Raw genomic sequence first — 17795 nt, forward strand, 5'->3', positions numbered from 1 at the left:
AGTGTATGACATTTGAAAAAAAAATGACTTCAGAGCAGAACTGAAAGACTGTATTGCTTTTAATAAGTGCTCCTCTGTAGAGCATGAAACGAAAGTATAAGAAGAGAAATAGATGTGACAGTGTGACCAGTACCTTCCTTCCCAAAAGAATAGATCTGGCCCCTGTGCTTTTTGACCACAGCTACCCTTTCATGTTTTGTAAGCATTTTTCTTCTGATGTTTTTTCTGTCTCTGTTTCTTTAATTCCTCAGAAATAGCAACTGTAATCTTTTGCATGGTATCCCAAGTAGTATTGTGGATGTATGAATGCTTAACGAAGTTAGGGTAGTGGTCAGGAGTAATTTGTTTAAATAGCTGCATGTCGCCAGTGACCACTGTAGTGGACAGTGCTGTATACATACTTAGTGGTATATCCTAGAGATTGTCCCATCCATAGATATAAAGGTGCCTCATTTTCTTTAAATGATTGATATTCCATTTTAAGAATGAATCATGATTTATTTAACCAGTACCTCTATCATTACCCATTTAGGTTGTTTCTTATCTTAGTGTTTTCAAAAGGATATTTACTACAACACTGGGAGCTTTGAATTTAGGCTTTACCACTTACCTTGATCACCTTGGACACATTGGTTAACTACTTATTTATACAGTGGACACAATAGCCTCCACTTTGCAGGATTCTGTGATGATTAAAAGTAATGTATGTAATGGACCTCTAGAATGGTGCTAGGAGCTCAAAATAGGAGCAGTAGATAATTATAGCCTTACTGTTATTTATTATTTTAATAATGAGACCATAACAAGCCCACAGGCCTATGTTTAATATTGAATTGTGGCAGAACATTCAGAAAGCTTTGCTTAGCTCATTTTAGGATTATGAGTACAGGCAGTTTGCACCTTTTATTCACTTGACTTCTCTGAATTGTACATAGCCATCTGTAGATTAACTTTTCGTATGCTAATTTAGAACTTTTATATATCACCTGGCAAAATTGTACATATCAAGCTCTTATGTGGTGCCTTGCCTGTCAGCCAGTGGTTGAATATCAGCATGGTCACAGTCTTAATACAACATTGCTTGTGTTTCAGTATTTTATGGTATATTGCAATATTGATAGAAAACAGGAAAATAAAAATGCTGATACTGTTTAGAAGTAGCCATAGGTCCTAAAATTATATGGATTATGTATTATGAGTTTGGATATCATTTTTTTCTTTAGTATTTTCAATTATGTTGCTTATTTGAAATAAAACCCTTAGAATTATATTGAAGTAGTAAACTTTTATGGCTGATTTTTTTTACTGTGTTAGTATTTCTTGAGGAGCAGAATTCTTAATTTTGAAGTCTAATTTACAAAAATTTTCTGTTATAAATTATGCTTTGGTATGATATCTAAGAAATCTATGCCAACTCAAGGACACAAAGATACTCTTATGTCTTGTAGAAGTTTTATTGTTTTAAGTTTTACATTTAGGTCTGTGATCCATTTTGAATTAATTTTTATATATGATGCAAGATATGGATCACGCTCAGTTTTTAAAACACTTTTTGTATGTGATTATCCAATTGTTGCATCACATCTTGTTGAAAAGATTTTTTCTCTACTTTTTTAATTCATTTTTTTTAAATTATTGCATTCATAATAGTTTACATCATTGTGAAGTTTTAGCTGTACATTATTTCTTGTCTGTCCCCATATAAGTGCTCCCCTTCTCCCCCTGTGCCCACTCCCTGCCGCCCTTCCCCTGGTAACTACTGAGCTGTTCTCTTTGTCCCTGTGTTTATCTTCCACATGTGAGTGAAGTTGTATGGTGTTTGTCTTTCTCAGTCTGCCTTATTTCTCTTAACATAATACCGTCTTATTTCTCTACTTTTGCATTTGCACCTTTGTTGAAAATCAGTTGTACCTATGTGTATGGCTTTATTTCTGGAATCTCTATTGTTCCCTTATCTATTTTTGTATCTTTTTTAAGCCAGTACTTACACTGTCTTGAATACTGTAGCTCCGTAATAAGTGTTGAAATCAGATTGTGTTAGTCCTCCAATTGTTCTTTTTAGCAGCATTGTTTTGGCCATTCTAGGTCCGTTACATCTTCATATACATTTTAAAATCAAGTATGTCAATTTCTATGAACAAAAACCTCCTGGGGTTTTGATTGACAGTGTACCAGATCTACACATCAATTTGGGGAGAATTGACATTTTAACAATATCGAATCTTCCAACCCGTGAACACAGTATATCTCTCCATTTATTTAGGTCTTGTTTAATTTTTCTCAGCAGTTTTCTGTAGTTTTCAGTGTACAGAATTTTCATCTCCTGTCATATTTATGTCTAAGTATTTAATATTTTTGATGCCATTATAAGCGATATTTTTATTTCGTTGGTTATGTGTCTGTGAAACAGACAGTTTTACTTCTTCTTTTCCAATCTAGACTCCTTTTATTCTTGCCTTAACGAACTGACTGGAACCTTCAGTAAAATGTTGAATAGAAACGTTAAAAGTGGACATTCCTGTCTTGTTCCTGATCTTAGTGGGAAAGCATTCATTCTTTCACTGTCAAGCATCATCTTAGCTGTATGTTTTTTAATAGATGTTCTTTATCAGATTACAGAAGTCCCTAGTATTTCTACTTTATTCAGAGTTTTCATCAGGAATGGATGTTAGATTTTGTCAAATCCTTTTTCTGCATCTATTGAGATGATCGTGTCGAGCCTTTACTATTATATACCCCTTATAATATTCTTTGCTCCGAAATTGTTTGATATTAATATAGGCATTCCAGCTTTCTTTTGATTAGTTTTAATTTGCTATATCTTTTTCTCTTAACCTATTTGAGTCTTTATTTGACCTATTTGAAGTACTTTCCTTGGAGGCAGCATACCGGGTAGGTCTTGTTTGTTTTTAATTGAGTGTGATAATCTTGGCTTTTTAATTGAGATATTTAGGTCATTTGCATTTAATACAGTTATTGCTGTGAATAAGTTCAAATCTGTCATATTGCTGTTTACTTACTATTTTTCTGGTTTGTTCTTTTGTTGCTTTTTTCTGCCTCCTTTAGAATAATTGAACTTTTTAATAATTCCATTATATCACCTTTGTTGAATTTCCGTCTAGTTTATTGTTTGCTGTAAGGTTAGAGTATATATCTTTGAGTTATCAATTTACTCTCAGGTGATATTATACTACTTCACTTATAGTATATGAATGTTAAAATAGTATACTTTGTATCTTCCCTTTGGATCTTTGTGTTATTGTCATGCATTTTAGTTAAAATTCCACACTATATTTTTATTATTTTTGTTTAAGTGGTCTATTTTTTTTGTTGTAGCAAAATACACATAACATAAAATTTACCATTTTAATCATTTTTAAATGGTATTAGGTACATTCACGTTGTGGTTCAACCATCACCACCATCCACCTCCAGAACTTTTTCATCTTCTCAAACAGAAACTCTATACCCATTAAACATTGATTCCTCATTCCCATCTGCCCCCAGCCCCTGGAAACTCCATTCTACTTTCTCTCTCTCTGTGTCTGACTACTCTAGTACCTCTTATAAATGGAGTCATACAGTATTTCTGCCTTTGTGACTGGCTTATTTCACTTAGCATAATGTCTTCAAGGTTTATCCATGTTTTACCATGTGTCAGAATTTCCTTCCTTTTTAAGACTGAATAATATTCCATAGTATGTATATACCACATTTTGTTTATTCATCTATTGGCAGACATTTGGGTTGTTTCTGCCTTTTTGCTATTAGGAATAATGCTGCTGTGCACATTGCTGCACAAATATCTGTTCTAATCTCTGTGTTCAATTCTTTTGGTTATATACAGAACTTCCTTGACTTACAATGGGGTTATGTCCTGATAAACCTACTGTAAGTTGAAAATATCCTAAGTCAAAAGTGCATTTAATACCCCTAACCCTACTAGACATCATAGTTTAGCCTATCCTACCTTAAACATGCTTAGAACATTTACGTTAGCCTACCATTGGGCAAAGTCATCTAACACAAAGCCTATTTTATAATAAAATGTTGAATATCTCATGTAATTTGTAGAATACTCTATTGAAAGTCAAAAACAGAATGGTTGTATGGTTACCGAATGGTTGTAAGTGTATTGGTTGCTCATCCATGTGATCGCATGGCTGACTGGGAGCTGCGGCTGGCTGCTGCTGCCTAGCATCATGAGAGTATTGTACTGCATGTTGCTAGGCTGGGGAAAGATTAAAATTCAGTCTGAAGTACCATTTTTACTGAATGCTTATCACTTTTACACCATCATAACATCAAAAAATCATAAGTCGAACCATCATAAGTTGAGGACTGTCTGTACCCAGAAGTGAAATTGCTGGATCATATGGTAATTCTATTTTTAAGTTTTTAAAGAACTCCTGTACTGTTTTACATAGCAGTCTATTGTCTATTAAAAATATTTAAATAATAAGAAAAAAATCATATATTTACCTGTGTGCTTATCATTTCTTGTGTTCTTCTTTCCTTTATGTAGATCTCTATTTCTATCTGGTATCATTTTCCTTCTCCCTGAAGGACATAACATTTTTGTAATGTAGGTCTGCTGCCCATTTAAACAATTGGGCTATTTTTCTTTTTGTATTGAGCTATAAAAGTTCTTTATATATTATTGTGGACCTACATAATACGATTTACAAATATTTTCTTTCAGTCTGTGGGCTATCTTTTCACTTTCTTGATGGTGACCTTTGAAACACAAAATTTTTTAATTTTTTATTTAAGTCCAGTGCATCGGTCTTCTCTTTTATGACTTGCACTTTTGATGTCATACTAAGAAATCATTGTCTAACCAAAGTTCATAAAGATTTAGTCCTCTGTTTTCTTCTAAGAGTTTTGTGATTTTAGCTCTTACATTTAGTTCTGTGATCCCACTTTGTGCATGGTGGGCATCATACTTTTGTGTGTAGCTATCCAGTTGTCCCAGCACCATTTGTTGTAGACTCTTTCCGCATTGAATTGTCTTGACCCCTTTGTCAAAGATATATTGACCATAAATGTTAGGATTTATTTCTGAACTTTCAGTTCTGTTTCATTGATCTCTATGTCTGTCCTTATTCTGTAGTATTTTTAAGCTTTTTCTCTTTATCACTAGTTTTTAGTTACGATGTGCATTGATGTAGTTTTCTTCAAGTTTCTTGTGCTTTTGGTTTGTTGAACTTCCTACATCTGTAGGTTTATTATTTTCATCAAGTTTCAGCAAATTTTGATGTTATTTCTTTAAATATTTCTTCTATTCTCCTATCACTCTTCCACCCTCTCAGGGATCCCAAAGATGTATATTTTTCTTAGTGTATTTGTCCTGTTGTTCACTGATGGCTCTATTAATTTTTTTCCAATCTTTTTGGTCTCTGTTTTTCATTTTCTATTGCTTTGTCATTAAGTTCATACATTTTTTTCTTGAGCAAGATTTAGTCTTCTATTAATCCTATTCAATTTATTTTTCATCTCACAGTGTTTTTTCACCTTTTGGACACCCAAGATAAAGTTCCACCCAGCCTCTCTAAATTCCCCCTACTTTATCCTGTTGTGATTGATGTATTATAGTTTTCATCTCAAGAAGTTTGATTTGGGTTGTTTTTATGTCTTCCATGTCTCCATTTTTTGACAATTATAATAACATTTTAATGTCCTTGTCTGCTAATTTTAACATCTGTGTCAGTTCTGGATTGGTTTCAGTTGATTGATTTACCTCCTCATTGTAGGTCATATTTTCTTATTTCTTTGCATGCCTGGTAGTTTTTTACTAGTGCCTGACATTGTGAATTTTACCTTGTTGTATGCTGGCTATTTTTTATTCTTATAAATATTCTGGATATTTGTTATGGGATGCCGTTAAGTTACTTCATTCTTTCTGGTTTTGCTTGTCACCTTTGGTTGGTGAGACTGGAACAGTGCTTAGTCTAGGGCTCATCATTCTCCACTATTCAGGCAAGACCCTTCTGTCTAATAGTGCCTTGTGCGTTTTTCAGTTTTTTCAGTTTGGCTGATGGGAACAGGCACTCTTTCCAGTGAGAGAGGGATGTTGAAGTCTCCAACTATAACAGTGGATTTATCTGTTTTTCCTTGCAGTTCTGTCCATTTTTGCCTTATCTAGTGTAATGCTCTGTTATCAGATGTATACACGTTAAGGATTGTTGTGTCTTAGTGCTGTGTGAGAGGTAGGTACTCTTCTCTCTCAGCCTTTTGGTGTCTTAATGCTGTGTGAGAGGTAGGTACTCTTCTCTCTCAGCCTTTTGGTTGGTTCTTTCCCCAGCCTCGGGTAGTTTCCTCACAAGTGCACTGTTCAGTACTCAGCTGAATGCTGAAGGAGGACCCTCAGAAGATCTCCAGGGTTTTCTCTCTGTGTAACTATTTTCTGTTTGGGACTCTGTTCTGATAACTCTAGCTGCTTTGGTCTCCCAGTAATCTCGGCTCCGTCACCTCAGTTCAGAGAGTCCACTAGATTCTGCCTGGTTTCCCTCCCCATGTACAGCCTGGAAACTGTCTCAAGGCAATAAGCTGGGGTAGTCATAGGGCTCACCTCCTTTGCCTCCCACTTCTCAGAGATCACTCTTCTTTGTTACTTGATCAACAGTCTTACAAACTGTTGTTCTATGTAGTTTTATCTGTTTTTATTTGTCTCAGGTGGAAAAGTAAATTTAGTCTCTTTTGCTCTCTCTTGGACATAAGCAGATGTCTCTTGCTTTTTAATGGTAAAAAATTTGTGTTGAACTGGATATTCTAGATGGAGGTCTCTTTTCTACTTGAACTTTAGAGAGATCAGTATTGAAATTGTACTTGGATTTTAAGAAAATATGCTGAAATTGAATAATTAATTGAAACCAAATTAGCAGAAAGTGCTATTCTTTCTTAGCATTCAGAGAGAGTAAATAAACAAGAAAAGTTGAGGCCTATGTTGCTTTATGGACATGTAAAATTGAATATTTAGGGCAGGATTTCTAAACAAGAAGGCACAAATACTAAAGGGATAAATTGATAAATTAGTTTACATTGAAATTTAAAATTCATCTTCCTTTAAAAACACCATTATAAGATAAGTAGTTAACATTTGTGGAACACTTACATGTGCCGGGCACTGTTCTAAGTACTTTAAATATGTTAACCCATGTAATCTTTACAATAACTGTGTGAAGTTGGGTTATTGTTGTAATCCTCATTTTTCATATGCAACTGAGGCATGAAGAAATGTAAAAAGCAACACGGTGAGCCACAGATTGGAAAGATATATCTAACATATAATGGACAAAGCACTACTTATCTATATATATATATATATATATGTAGTTTCTACAAATCAGTAAGAGAAAGACATCCATCTTTAAATGGGCAAAAGATACAAATAGAAGAAACGCAAATGGTCTATAAACATGTATAAGCTAGTGTTAGTGTACAACAATCTTGGAAACATTTTGGTAAAATCTAGTAATGATAAAGATTTGCCTACTCTACAACCTAGCAGATCTTTTCCTAATTATGTTCCCTAGAGAAAGTCTCCCACATGGATACAAGGACATTCATAACAGCATTGTTTATAACAGGGGTCAGTACTCTTTTCTTAAAGGGCCAGATAGTAAATATTTTGGGCTTGTAGACCAAATGGCCTTTGTTGTAGCTGCTCAGTTCCACTCTGCCATTGTAGTGGTAAAGCAGCCATATGTAATACAAAAAGGAATAGGCCTGGCTGTGTTCCAGTAAAACTTCATTTTCAGAAACTGCTGGCTCACCCAGAGGCCATAGTTTGCTGATCTCTAGTTTATAATATGAAAAAATTGAAAACAGCCTAATTGTCCATTAGTAGGAGAATGTGTACATAATTTTGCTTAACAGTGAAATTTTCTAAAGTGGTGAAAATGAATGCATGATCTCCACGTATCACAACATGATTAATCCATACTAACATAATGAAGGGAAAAAAGCAAGTGGAGGAATAACACATTGTATATGAAGTTTTTATATACAATTTAAAAATGTGCAAATACACTAATACTATAAATTACCTATGTTCACTTATGTAGTGAAAGTATAAAGAAATGCATGATAATCACCAAAATTAGAATAGTGGCTACACGTGGGGGTATGGAGAGGAAGCAGTCAATCAGGTAGGATGACACAGGAGCTTCAGCCCAACTATTTCAGTGATGTTTTATTTCATAAGCTGGGTAGTGAGTGTGTTGTATTATTTATTAGATCTTTTTGTATCTCTTAAATGTTTTATAATAAGTTTTAAAAGAAACGAACCAACAGTGGTTAGTTAGAAAAAACATTAGTTGTTCACTCTCTGCATAGTTATCAGTTGGCTCTCTCTTCCTCTCAGCTGCTCACATACCTGCCCCATCGGCCTCTCACTCCCAGGAATGCAGCTTTCTACTCTTAGGCCTAGACAGATCAGCCCACTGAATGAATAACCCCTGTGCCCAGTCTGCTGCCTAATTTGTTTACTATCTAGTCTCTTGTTCTCTAGAAGTATGCTTCAAGCATATCAGTTTTCTTTTCTCTAGCCTCTCGTTTATGCTGCCTTTTCGAAATACTTTTCCTTCTGGGAGAAGGGATCTAAAGTTCTTAATGGAGACCGCACAAGCAAATGATTGCCTTTGGCCTTTTCATGTCTGCTTGGCTCACAGAGGCATCAGAATGCCTTCTTGGCATGTTTGTGGGTGAGATAGAGATAAAAACTAAAAGCTAAAACTGCATTTATTTATAAAGAGATTGAAGAGTTATTTATTGGGCATTTTTGTGTGTGTGTGTGTTGGATAATCTTTCTCTAGGGTGGAATTCTTTCAGTTATGTCAGTAGCCTTCTCTTAACTTTTTGCTTTTCTATTAAGATATTCTATCAGAGAGCAATACTAGTATGCAGGGCACTGGCAGATGCTGTGTGAAGTTACAAACAAGGGAATACCAAGCCCTTACAGAGTGTTTTACTTAATGGAGACTTAATGACACGATGAGGAGAAGTGTGTACAGAGAAAATCTAGTGCAGCTGAAAGAGCACTGCTCAGAACAAGGAGAGTCCACTGGCAGCTAGTCTAGGGGCAGAGGTTGGAGAGACCAGCCGGGCCATATGCACAGTGTGCTCAGAACTATGAATGTTTTCTTGCCTAAAGGAAAAGACATATTTGTCAGTTAATGAATAATTACTTTAGCATTTGGAAAGAGAAGGTAATTTTGAAGTAGAGGCTGATTTCCAACAAGAATAAAAATACAATGTGTATATCATTAAGATGTAAATTTTGTTTGTGCTCTTTTTGTAAGAGGGAACTGAGTCACCATTTGGCAAGGGTGCTTTAGTCTTAAAAGTATTATTTATTTAAAGACAAAGAAGTAGTGATAGGTTTCGAAGAAGTTGTTAGTATGTGTAGTAATATAAAGTTGCCTCTGGCTTAAGCTAGGCAGAAAGATAAAATGGGAAAGAGACAGAATAGAAAGTACTTGTAGTTACTTGGGAATAGAATTGTAAGATTAGCAAATAAAAATTCTGGATGCCCAGTTAAATTTGAATTTCAGATAAACAACAGATATTTTTTAAAAGTAAGTATGTCTCAAATACTACATGGGATGTATGTATTAAAAAATATTCATTTATCTGAAATTCAAGTTTAACCAAGTATCACTTATTTTTATCTGGCAATCCTACTTGGGGATGAAGAACTTAAGTGATTTATACTGAGAAGGAAGAAAGCTAGTCCCACTAAGACTAGATGTTAGTATGTTTAATTTCGAGTGAAAAAATGATTGCTTTAATGGTTTTTGATAGTGTTAAATTGTTCATCTTCGGACGGGGCCTAACCTGCCATTTGCAGATAGACTATCTATAGTGTTATTTCAGCTGCATTGGCTTAAATTAGAACTTTGTAGTGCCAGGTCTTGATGAATCAAGGTAATAGGAAGGCAAGGAGATCTCAGATCATTTCTAATATGAGTAAAACCAAAATTAGTTAAGATGAGATATAAATGGATTTCATGTCTATGTAATGTTTATAGTTATCACTAGAGTGGTATAATGCAGGTGGTAAGAAGCACTCAGATTCTGGAGATTTTGGGTATGGCCTGATGATATTTCCTATCTTAGTTAATGGTATTGATATTTACCCAGCTGCCCCAGGCAAAACATGCAGCCACAGTGTAGTTCTCTGTTTCCTTCATGCTTAGTTCCCAAGTACTTACTATGTAGTCTGCTTCCTAGAATTCTCTCGAATGTATTTCTTCTCTTCTGTTATTGCCTCTGCTTAATTCAGGCCTTTACATAATCTTTGTCTGTACCCTCCTTGTCACCAGTCTCCTTTAGTAAATCTTCCTACCACCAGAAATGCCAGAGTGCTTTTTAAAATGCAGAACCCATTATTTTATTCATTTGTTCCAACATCCTTCATAAGGCCTTAGTCATCTTCGCTGTAGGATAAAAATTACAGTCCTTAGGCCAAAGTGTAGTGATTCTTGAGGGGATAGGAAAGGCAGGCCATCTCTCCTGAAAAGATGTGATCAGAATCAACTGGGAGTTTTTTAAAATGGTGTGTGTTGTAGTCTGCCGTTGTTACTGGTGAGAGTGGGTCTTATCACTTAGATATACTAGGGCAGAAAGAAGATTAAGGACTAGTATTTGAACTGCTTTGTGGAATGACCCCTTTCACCTTTTTATGAGTTGATTGCCTATCTAGATTTTTCGTCCTTCATGATTTGTCTTTTTCTAGCGTCATCTCCTGCTCCAACTTTGTCATATTCTAAACTTGCCGTGTTATCCTATTTGTAATTCTTCTTGTCCCATGTCATTCTGCTCATTCATTCATGACTTTGTATAAGATATTCTCTCTAAACGAATGCCCTCTGCCTCCATTGTTTGTCTAGTGAATTACTACTTACTTTCCTTCCAGACTGCTTGAATAATCCGCTTCCCCTGAAAGTGTTTTATGGTGTGTCAGGAAGGCTGGCTTATGCTTCAGGAACTAACCCCTAAATCTCAATGGCTTAAAACTACAAAGCTTTCTTCTTCACTCATGCTTTCTGTCTCTCACTGGTCAGCTGAGTGCTAGTTCTGTGGTGTTATCCTTACTCTGGGGCTCGAGTTGACAGAACACTACCATTGAGTACTGGTTCTTAAAAAGCTTTGACTGGAAATGACAGGTCACCTCTGCTTACATTTCATTGGCTAAAGCAAGTCACATGTTCACGTCTAACTTTAAGAGGTCTAGGAAGTACAGTCCTATTATGTGCTGGAGAGAAGGACCAGAAATACTTGATGGATAGAGGTTATTATCACATATGATATCTCCAAAGCTGATTAATCTCTCCTTACTTCATACTTCTATGACACTTTGTAAAACCTCTGTATTTCGTTGAATTGAAATTATAATAAAACCCTATAGTAATAGGGAATGTGATATGCTTGGCAGTTGGCTATAGACCTCTGAAATTCCTAGCCGGCTAGCTGGGCAAACTCACTCCAGTCGTTTTATTAACCTCACAATAATGAGTCCTTTGCTCTGTAAGTTTACATCAGTGGTTCTCAACCTTGGCTGTACTTTAGAATCACTTGGGGTGCTAAAAATTAAAAAAAATTCCTGAGCCTCACCCCAGAGCAATTTAAATCAGAGGGTGGGCCCAGGTGTCAGAATTTTTTAAGTTTTCCAGGTGATTCTGAGGAATGAACAGGTTAAGAACCACTGGTTTACGTGTTCATTGCTTATTTGCTTTCTAGGGAGATTCTTTGAAAATAAGACCTTGTCTTTATTATATCCCCAAGGCTATTACTACTATTTTGGTGCCAAACCCCAGTTACAATTATATATTCATTTTTATATTTACTTGCATATTATCTGACTCCTACATACTAATTTTTAAGGACTAGCACCACATCTAATTGGTTCATCATATACCTAGTGCATGTCATAGTGTGTGGCACACCAGCTTTCCCAAGTCTTTTATCTTTTTTCCTCCTAGCCATCCCCACATTCACCTTTTTTTCTTTTCCTTTTTTTACATTCTGTCTCCTCTATATGGCGCTCTCTTCTTCTTATATATTGTTCCTTGGTCTCGCTCTACTTTCATTAGGTGAGATAAATATCATACTTGAAAAATACAAAGCAAGATGCAAGTATAATGTATTGGAAAAATATAAAGTAAGATACATCCAAACAGGCAAAGTTGTTAGTATTCTATATTAACACCTCTAGGGCCTGGCTTTTATGGCTGCTTAGTGGCTCTGACAGCTGATCACAATCGCATCCACTTAACCTTCAGCTTCTTTGATCAGTGATCCAGCTAATCCCTGCCTTGAACTCTGTCTTCTCTTCCAGTGGTACCCATTGCTTGGATGTCAGATAATCAGCTTTTTATAGTATTATTTGTTGAAAGAATATTTTGTTCTGAGAACTATATGTTAAAGAGAAATAGCCCCTGGCCTCAAGACTATGAGTCATATAATATTTGTACAAATTCTATAAACCAAAGAGACACTACATATTACTAATAAGACAAGATTTTATATGGAAAAAAACATCATCTTCTCCTTTAGTGTCTTGTAACTATATATTTCTTTTAAGCATGTCAGAGAACTCCAAACTGTTTGATTCATATTCTAAATTGCTGAATATTTTTCATAAAGTCAAAAGTGTGGATACAAAAAAGCATTTCTTTAAAGATGTCACATCTTCAGAAAATATCTATTGAAATTTAAGCAATGTTAACTCATGTTTGTCTTCTTAAGAATTCGTGCTTTAGTCAACCCATTTTATTGTTTAAAAAACTTTGAATGGTAATGTGCAAGGTGATTGCTGTTTTATGTCTCTGTGCCTTTCAATGTGTCATTTTCTTTTCTTGGAATGCCTTTCCCCACCACTACCCTCTCCCTTTTTTTGCTTGTAACAGTTCTACCTATTCTTCAATTCTTAGCATAAGGAAAGCTTTTATCAGATAGATTGCTCTGACTTCTATGCCCCGTGTACGTGCTTCTGTTTTTGCACTTAATCTACTCTGTTGTATTTATGATTTTTCTCTTTCTTGCCTGCCTTCTAGTTTGTAAGTCTTTTAAGAGGAGAGCCTGTCTACCTTTGTATAGCCAGTACATGGCCAGTACATGGCAAGTCTGTGGTTGTTGAGTGAATAAAAAAAAACATGTATTCTTTGTGTATGAAATGTCTAACATTCTATACATGGCTTTACATGGTATGATTTAGAAGATGGGCTAATTAATGAATTATGAATGCTTTCCAAAATAACCATTTGATTTGTGACTGACTTTATTTACATGTTTTGTAATTTAAATACATAAATAAATAGTACTGTAGTTGAACAGTGTTAAAGAAAAAAAGGCCACCTATGACTATAAGAACTCTAAAGCCAGTTGTAGAGTCTGTGGTGGAACAGTTCTGATACCTTAATGTTCAGTTTGTTGTAGGACATTCCAGGTTCTGCTTGATTCTGGGATGCTATTTCCAATTTAAAAAGATAGCCGTTTTAGCCACTCCTAAACATTTGTAGTTGACTTATGGTTTCTGAAGTTTAACTGATTCTCTGTAAGGTGATGCTTCTTTATAACAAAGGTAGTCAATCATCATGCTTCCTCCTTCCTCATTGCTATGGGACAAAGTGAAAGTCACCCAAAATGGGGGACAGTTGGCCCCTATTCTGGTGAGACGGATTTCATAGATGTCTAAAGTGATTAGTGCTTATGGCATATTTCACACACACACATATACACACATTTTTAAGTAGGTGAAAATTGCTTCAAAGTGAATATCAAGGGTGGTCTTAAAGAGAAAGAAATGTCACAGTTGGCATTGTGCACTAGGCTACCAGCTTCTTATGTGACTTTGATCAGGTGTCTTTATGACCAGTAATGGTGTCATCTCCCCCATTCCTCTACTAATTCATTGCCTCACTCCTCTACCTGTGTCCCGCTGAAATTTTTATATTCTCAAAATATTGGCTCCAGAACAGCCACTTAGGTTTGCTATATTGGAGGAGCTCAGTAGGCCTAGGGAAAGACAGTCACTTCTCAGAGAGGCAGGAACTGGAAGACTTGAAAGGAGGAGATGAGTGAGTTAGGGAAAGGAGTATAGTGTAGAGTATATGAATATAGTTTAATTCCCATTTTTTGACCTCCTTGAACTGTTGTATTGCCCATTATTATCTAAGCCCTTGCTGATCAACTTTCTAATAAATATTTTGTTGGTTATAGTTACTCAAGAGCCCAGCTATATTATAACAGTGGATGAAATTATGTCCCCATTGTCATGTTGGTAATTTTTTACTTATTTATCACAAGGGACATAGTGTTGGGTATTAAAGGTTTTCTGATGTTTAATTCTTACTCTGTTATTTTTATTAAAGGAAATACTTTTAAGATTACTCAGATGAAAGATGCAGCATATGTATATTAATTTTTTAATCGTAATATTTAGAATATTTGTATAGTTTTATTTTAAATGCCTACGATGCTTAAAAATTTATAGGAATATTAGTATTTATAAATATGGCATTTCAAAAGCAATGCATCATTATTTTGACATTTCCATTCTTATTTTTCTTTCCTTCTTTTTGTCTTTTTTTTTTTTTTTAAAGAATTAATGTGCCATCTGGAAACCTCTGAGATCATGCCATATAAGGAATTTTGGGCTTTTGGCAACCAGTCATCAGGATATGCTGTGACTGTGCACCTTATCAGAGTAATGAAACATAATTAGAAAGGTGTTTAACTTATATATGTTTGAAAATATTTTTATTTTGGGGATTCTTGTATGGGCATTATGGGAATAAAAAAATTAATACCACTCTATCCCAAGGTTAAGGTGATTAAGTTATATCATCATGGGACAGTCGTTGGATCCATAAATAGAAACGTAAATCAAATGTAAACCCTATATGACTAAATGGTTCCGACCTATTTTTAAACACTATATCCTATATCTTCTTTTCAGTGTTAAAATAAGCAAATACAATTAGTTTATATGTTTTTTCAGAGGAGAGAGTTGCAATAGTACATTGTAATTAACTTGCTCTGTTCTTCCCTTCTGAATAATATAGTCATTGGAACTGTCAGCCAAAGGACCTTTTTTGGGGGAACATTTTTTTTAACTCTAAAAAGTAACAAGTTTTTAAAATTAATTGAGAGAAAACAGCTGAAATCATGCATTGAAAGGGTTAAGTCGACATGAAAGAATTCATTTCCACTTTAATGACCTAGCCTTGCTGGGTTAGGACGATGGGGAACATGCTTCTGACTTGTACTCCTATTGCCAATTAACACCTCCTATAACAGGTTGCCTCAGCTAGTCATTGAAGCTCAGGCAGTAGAAATAGTTTACATGCAGCTTGTTTTTCACACTAGTTGTTTAATACTCACAAAATTAGTATTAAAAGGTTGTTTCTTATCTTGCTGGGTAAGAGATAAACAATACAGTGGTAGTTATTTGTCTGTGTTTGAATTTGCTTATTTTGTGTTTTTTGTTTTTTTTTTTTTGGGAGTTTTAGTTGAGAAAACTGAAGGTGGTGGTTTCATCAGATTTTTAAATTTTTTGACAAATTCTGTTCAGGGTTATATTGGATACCGTAAATTAAGAATTATTTTCTGTCAACTATTCAATATTATATATGAGTAGGTTTTATTTTGTTTTTAAAAATGTAATTACCTTCATTTGTTAATAAAGTATATTTTCTCTTTGTTGAAAAATACATATTTTAAGAGACCTTTAAAAATAATTCTATAATTCAGGACCAAATATATACTTTTAAACAACCATTATAAAAATAAGTCCTGTGTAATTTTAATCCCAGAACAACTGTTTTACAAATTTTGAAATGTTTTTTGTCATTTCCCAAGATAACTTTATATTTTTAGATATTTTTGGAATACTGCAGTTCAGTGATACTATGTATTTTACATTTCTTTTAAGTGACACTTTGGTTCATGTTTAATCAGCAGGTATTTTAATAACATAATAAAATTGGCTAAATAATTGATACCAGTTCACACTAAGAGAAAGGTGGAGTAATGTAACTAATAGTGTTACCAAATTTGTTAAAAGGCCTGAGTAGGTAACACTTTGAGTCGTTAGTTTTTATCCTGTTATAATGGCAAATGCCTTTTTTTTTTTTTAACACTTAGTCAACAAGGGCTGCCCAAGTAAAAGTCACAGTTTTTTATGCTGGATCAGATTTTAACCTTCTAAATGGAAAAAAACAATCCGTGTCTCATTTAATTTAACCACATTTAAAATTTGTGGACCTGGATGATAATTTCTATTTTACTAAACATGGCAGATCAAAACTCATTGTAGAGAGAGGTAAGTTTGATGCCTTTGTGGAGTCCATAATAGGTGCTATATCATAATAGGTATATTATATATACTTATATAATAGATATTATATCATAGATTTTCATGTATGTATAAAGGTTGGTTATACTGCTTGTCCATATGCTCGCCTACTTAGCCTATAGTTCTGTTAGATTGTTGACTTATACTCTTAGTAAGTTTAAAGGTATGGATTTTCCTTCTTTTAAAACAAACTTATTTTAAAGTGTCAGATTTATTTAAGTAATTTCAAAGTTGCCTATTGGTATTGAGTATTAAGGATTTGTATAGCAAAAGTACTTATCTTGTTTATATGGGGGTATTGTGTGCATTTTAGTTCCATATTTTTACAGCAATATGTAACTAGATCATATTCCAATTTTCAAATTGTAACGCTCATTTAAGTTTTAACAGTAGACATTAAAGTTGCAGAACATTCAGAAGTGTCTTATTTTACTTACCTGTTGTCAGTGATGTGTTTTTGTTTTGTAGTGGCAATGTGTGAAATAAGACCAGGTTTCTTCAGTTTTTTATTTTATTTTTTCTTTTGCTTAATACCACTTTAGTTATATCAGTGCCTTCAGTTATGCTAATAGTTGTTATTAAAGGACCTTGAAATTTAAGTTATATGTCCAGTCTTGAAAAAAATGACTTTCTTTACTTCTCTATTATGCTGCTAAAATAGTTGTTATAAGGTTAGCAGAGTTAACTTGAATAGTTCACACACTATGTAAGCTGATAAATTTAGAGCTGTGCTATTAAGCATCAGAAAGAAAACATTTTCTCCATTACTTATTTTTTATAAAAGTAACAGCCTAAGCCAATTTAAGAAATTCAAAAAATATTTGTGCCCAAGTTTTCATTTTATTTATATAATTATACAGTTCTTACCTTAGTTTACCCAGCATTTAGCTTAGTTTCTTAAACATAATAAGTTCTCAGTATATGAAAGGTGACGGAAGTAATTCAAATTCTGTACATTTATTGAGATTTTCTTCATCCTGTGAATGGGACATGTATAATTTGTTGTTATATGGGATCACCATGTGTCCATTTTAGTTGAATGTAAACATAGCCTAACAATAGTTAACTTAAGTCTAATTTAAGAAAACAGAATCAGTTTCTACCTGTGAAATCTTTTGTTTTTCATTAAAGTCATAGGATTGTAAATATGAGACTTGAGGGCAGGGGTAGTTAAAGGGACTTGGAAACTTTCTGTGGGTGAGGGATAAAACCATCATTATGTTTGTTTTGCTGGGTAACACTTCCCAATCCTGGGACTCCATCTCTGTGCCCATTATCACTTCATTACCCTGACTGCTCCTACTCTATACATTTCCCCTCTTTTTTTTTTTTTTGAACAGTTTTATTGAAATATAGTTCATATACCATAGAAGGGTCTGAATAGACATTTTTCCAAAGAAGATATACAGATGGCCAACAAGCACATGACAAGATG

At 34.3% G+C, this 17795-nt stretch overlaps 1 protein-coding gene across 2 annotated transcripts in view; it reads left to right on the forward strand.

Moving 5' to 3' along the window:
• The window catches only part of PSMD14 (proteasome 26S subunit, non-ATPase 14), a 93554-nt gene that overhangs the window by 21285 nt on the left and 54474 nt on the right, over positions 1-17795 (forward strand). The gene's annotated exons all lie outside the window — the stretch shown is intronic.

Source organism: Equus quagga, chromosome 4 (assembly GCF_021613505.1).
Source record: "Equus quagga isolate Etosha38 chromosome 4, UCLA_HA_Equagga_1.0, whole genome shotgun sequence".
Classification (NCBI taxonomy): domain Eukaryota; kingdom Metazoa; phylum Chordata; class Mammalia; order Perissodactyla; family Equidae; genus Equus; species Equus quagga.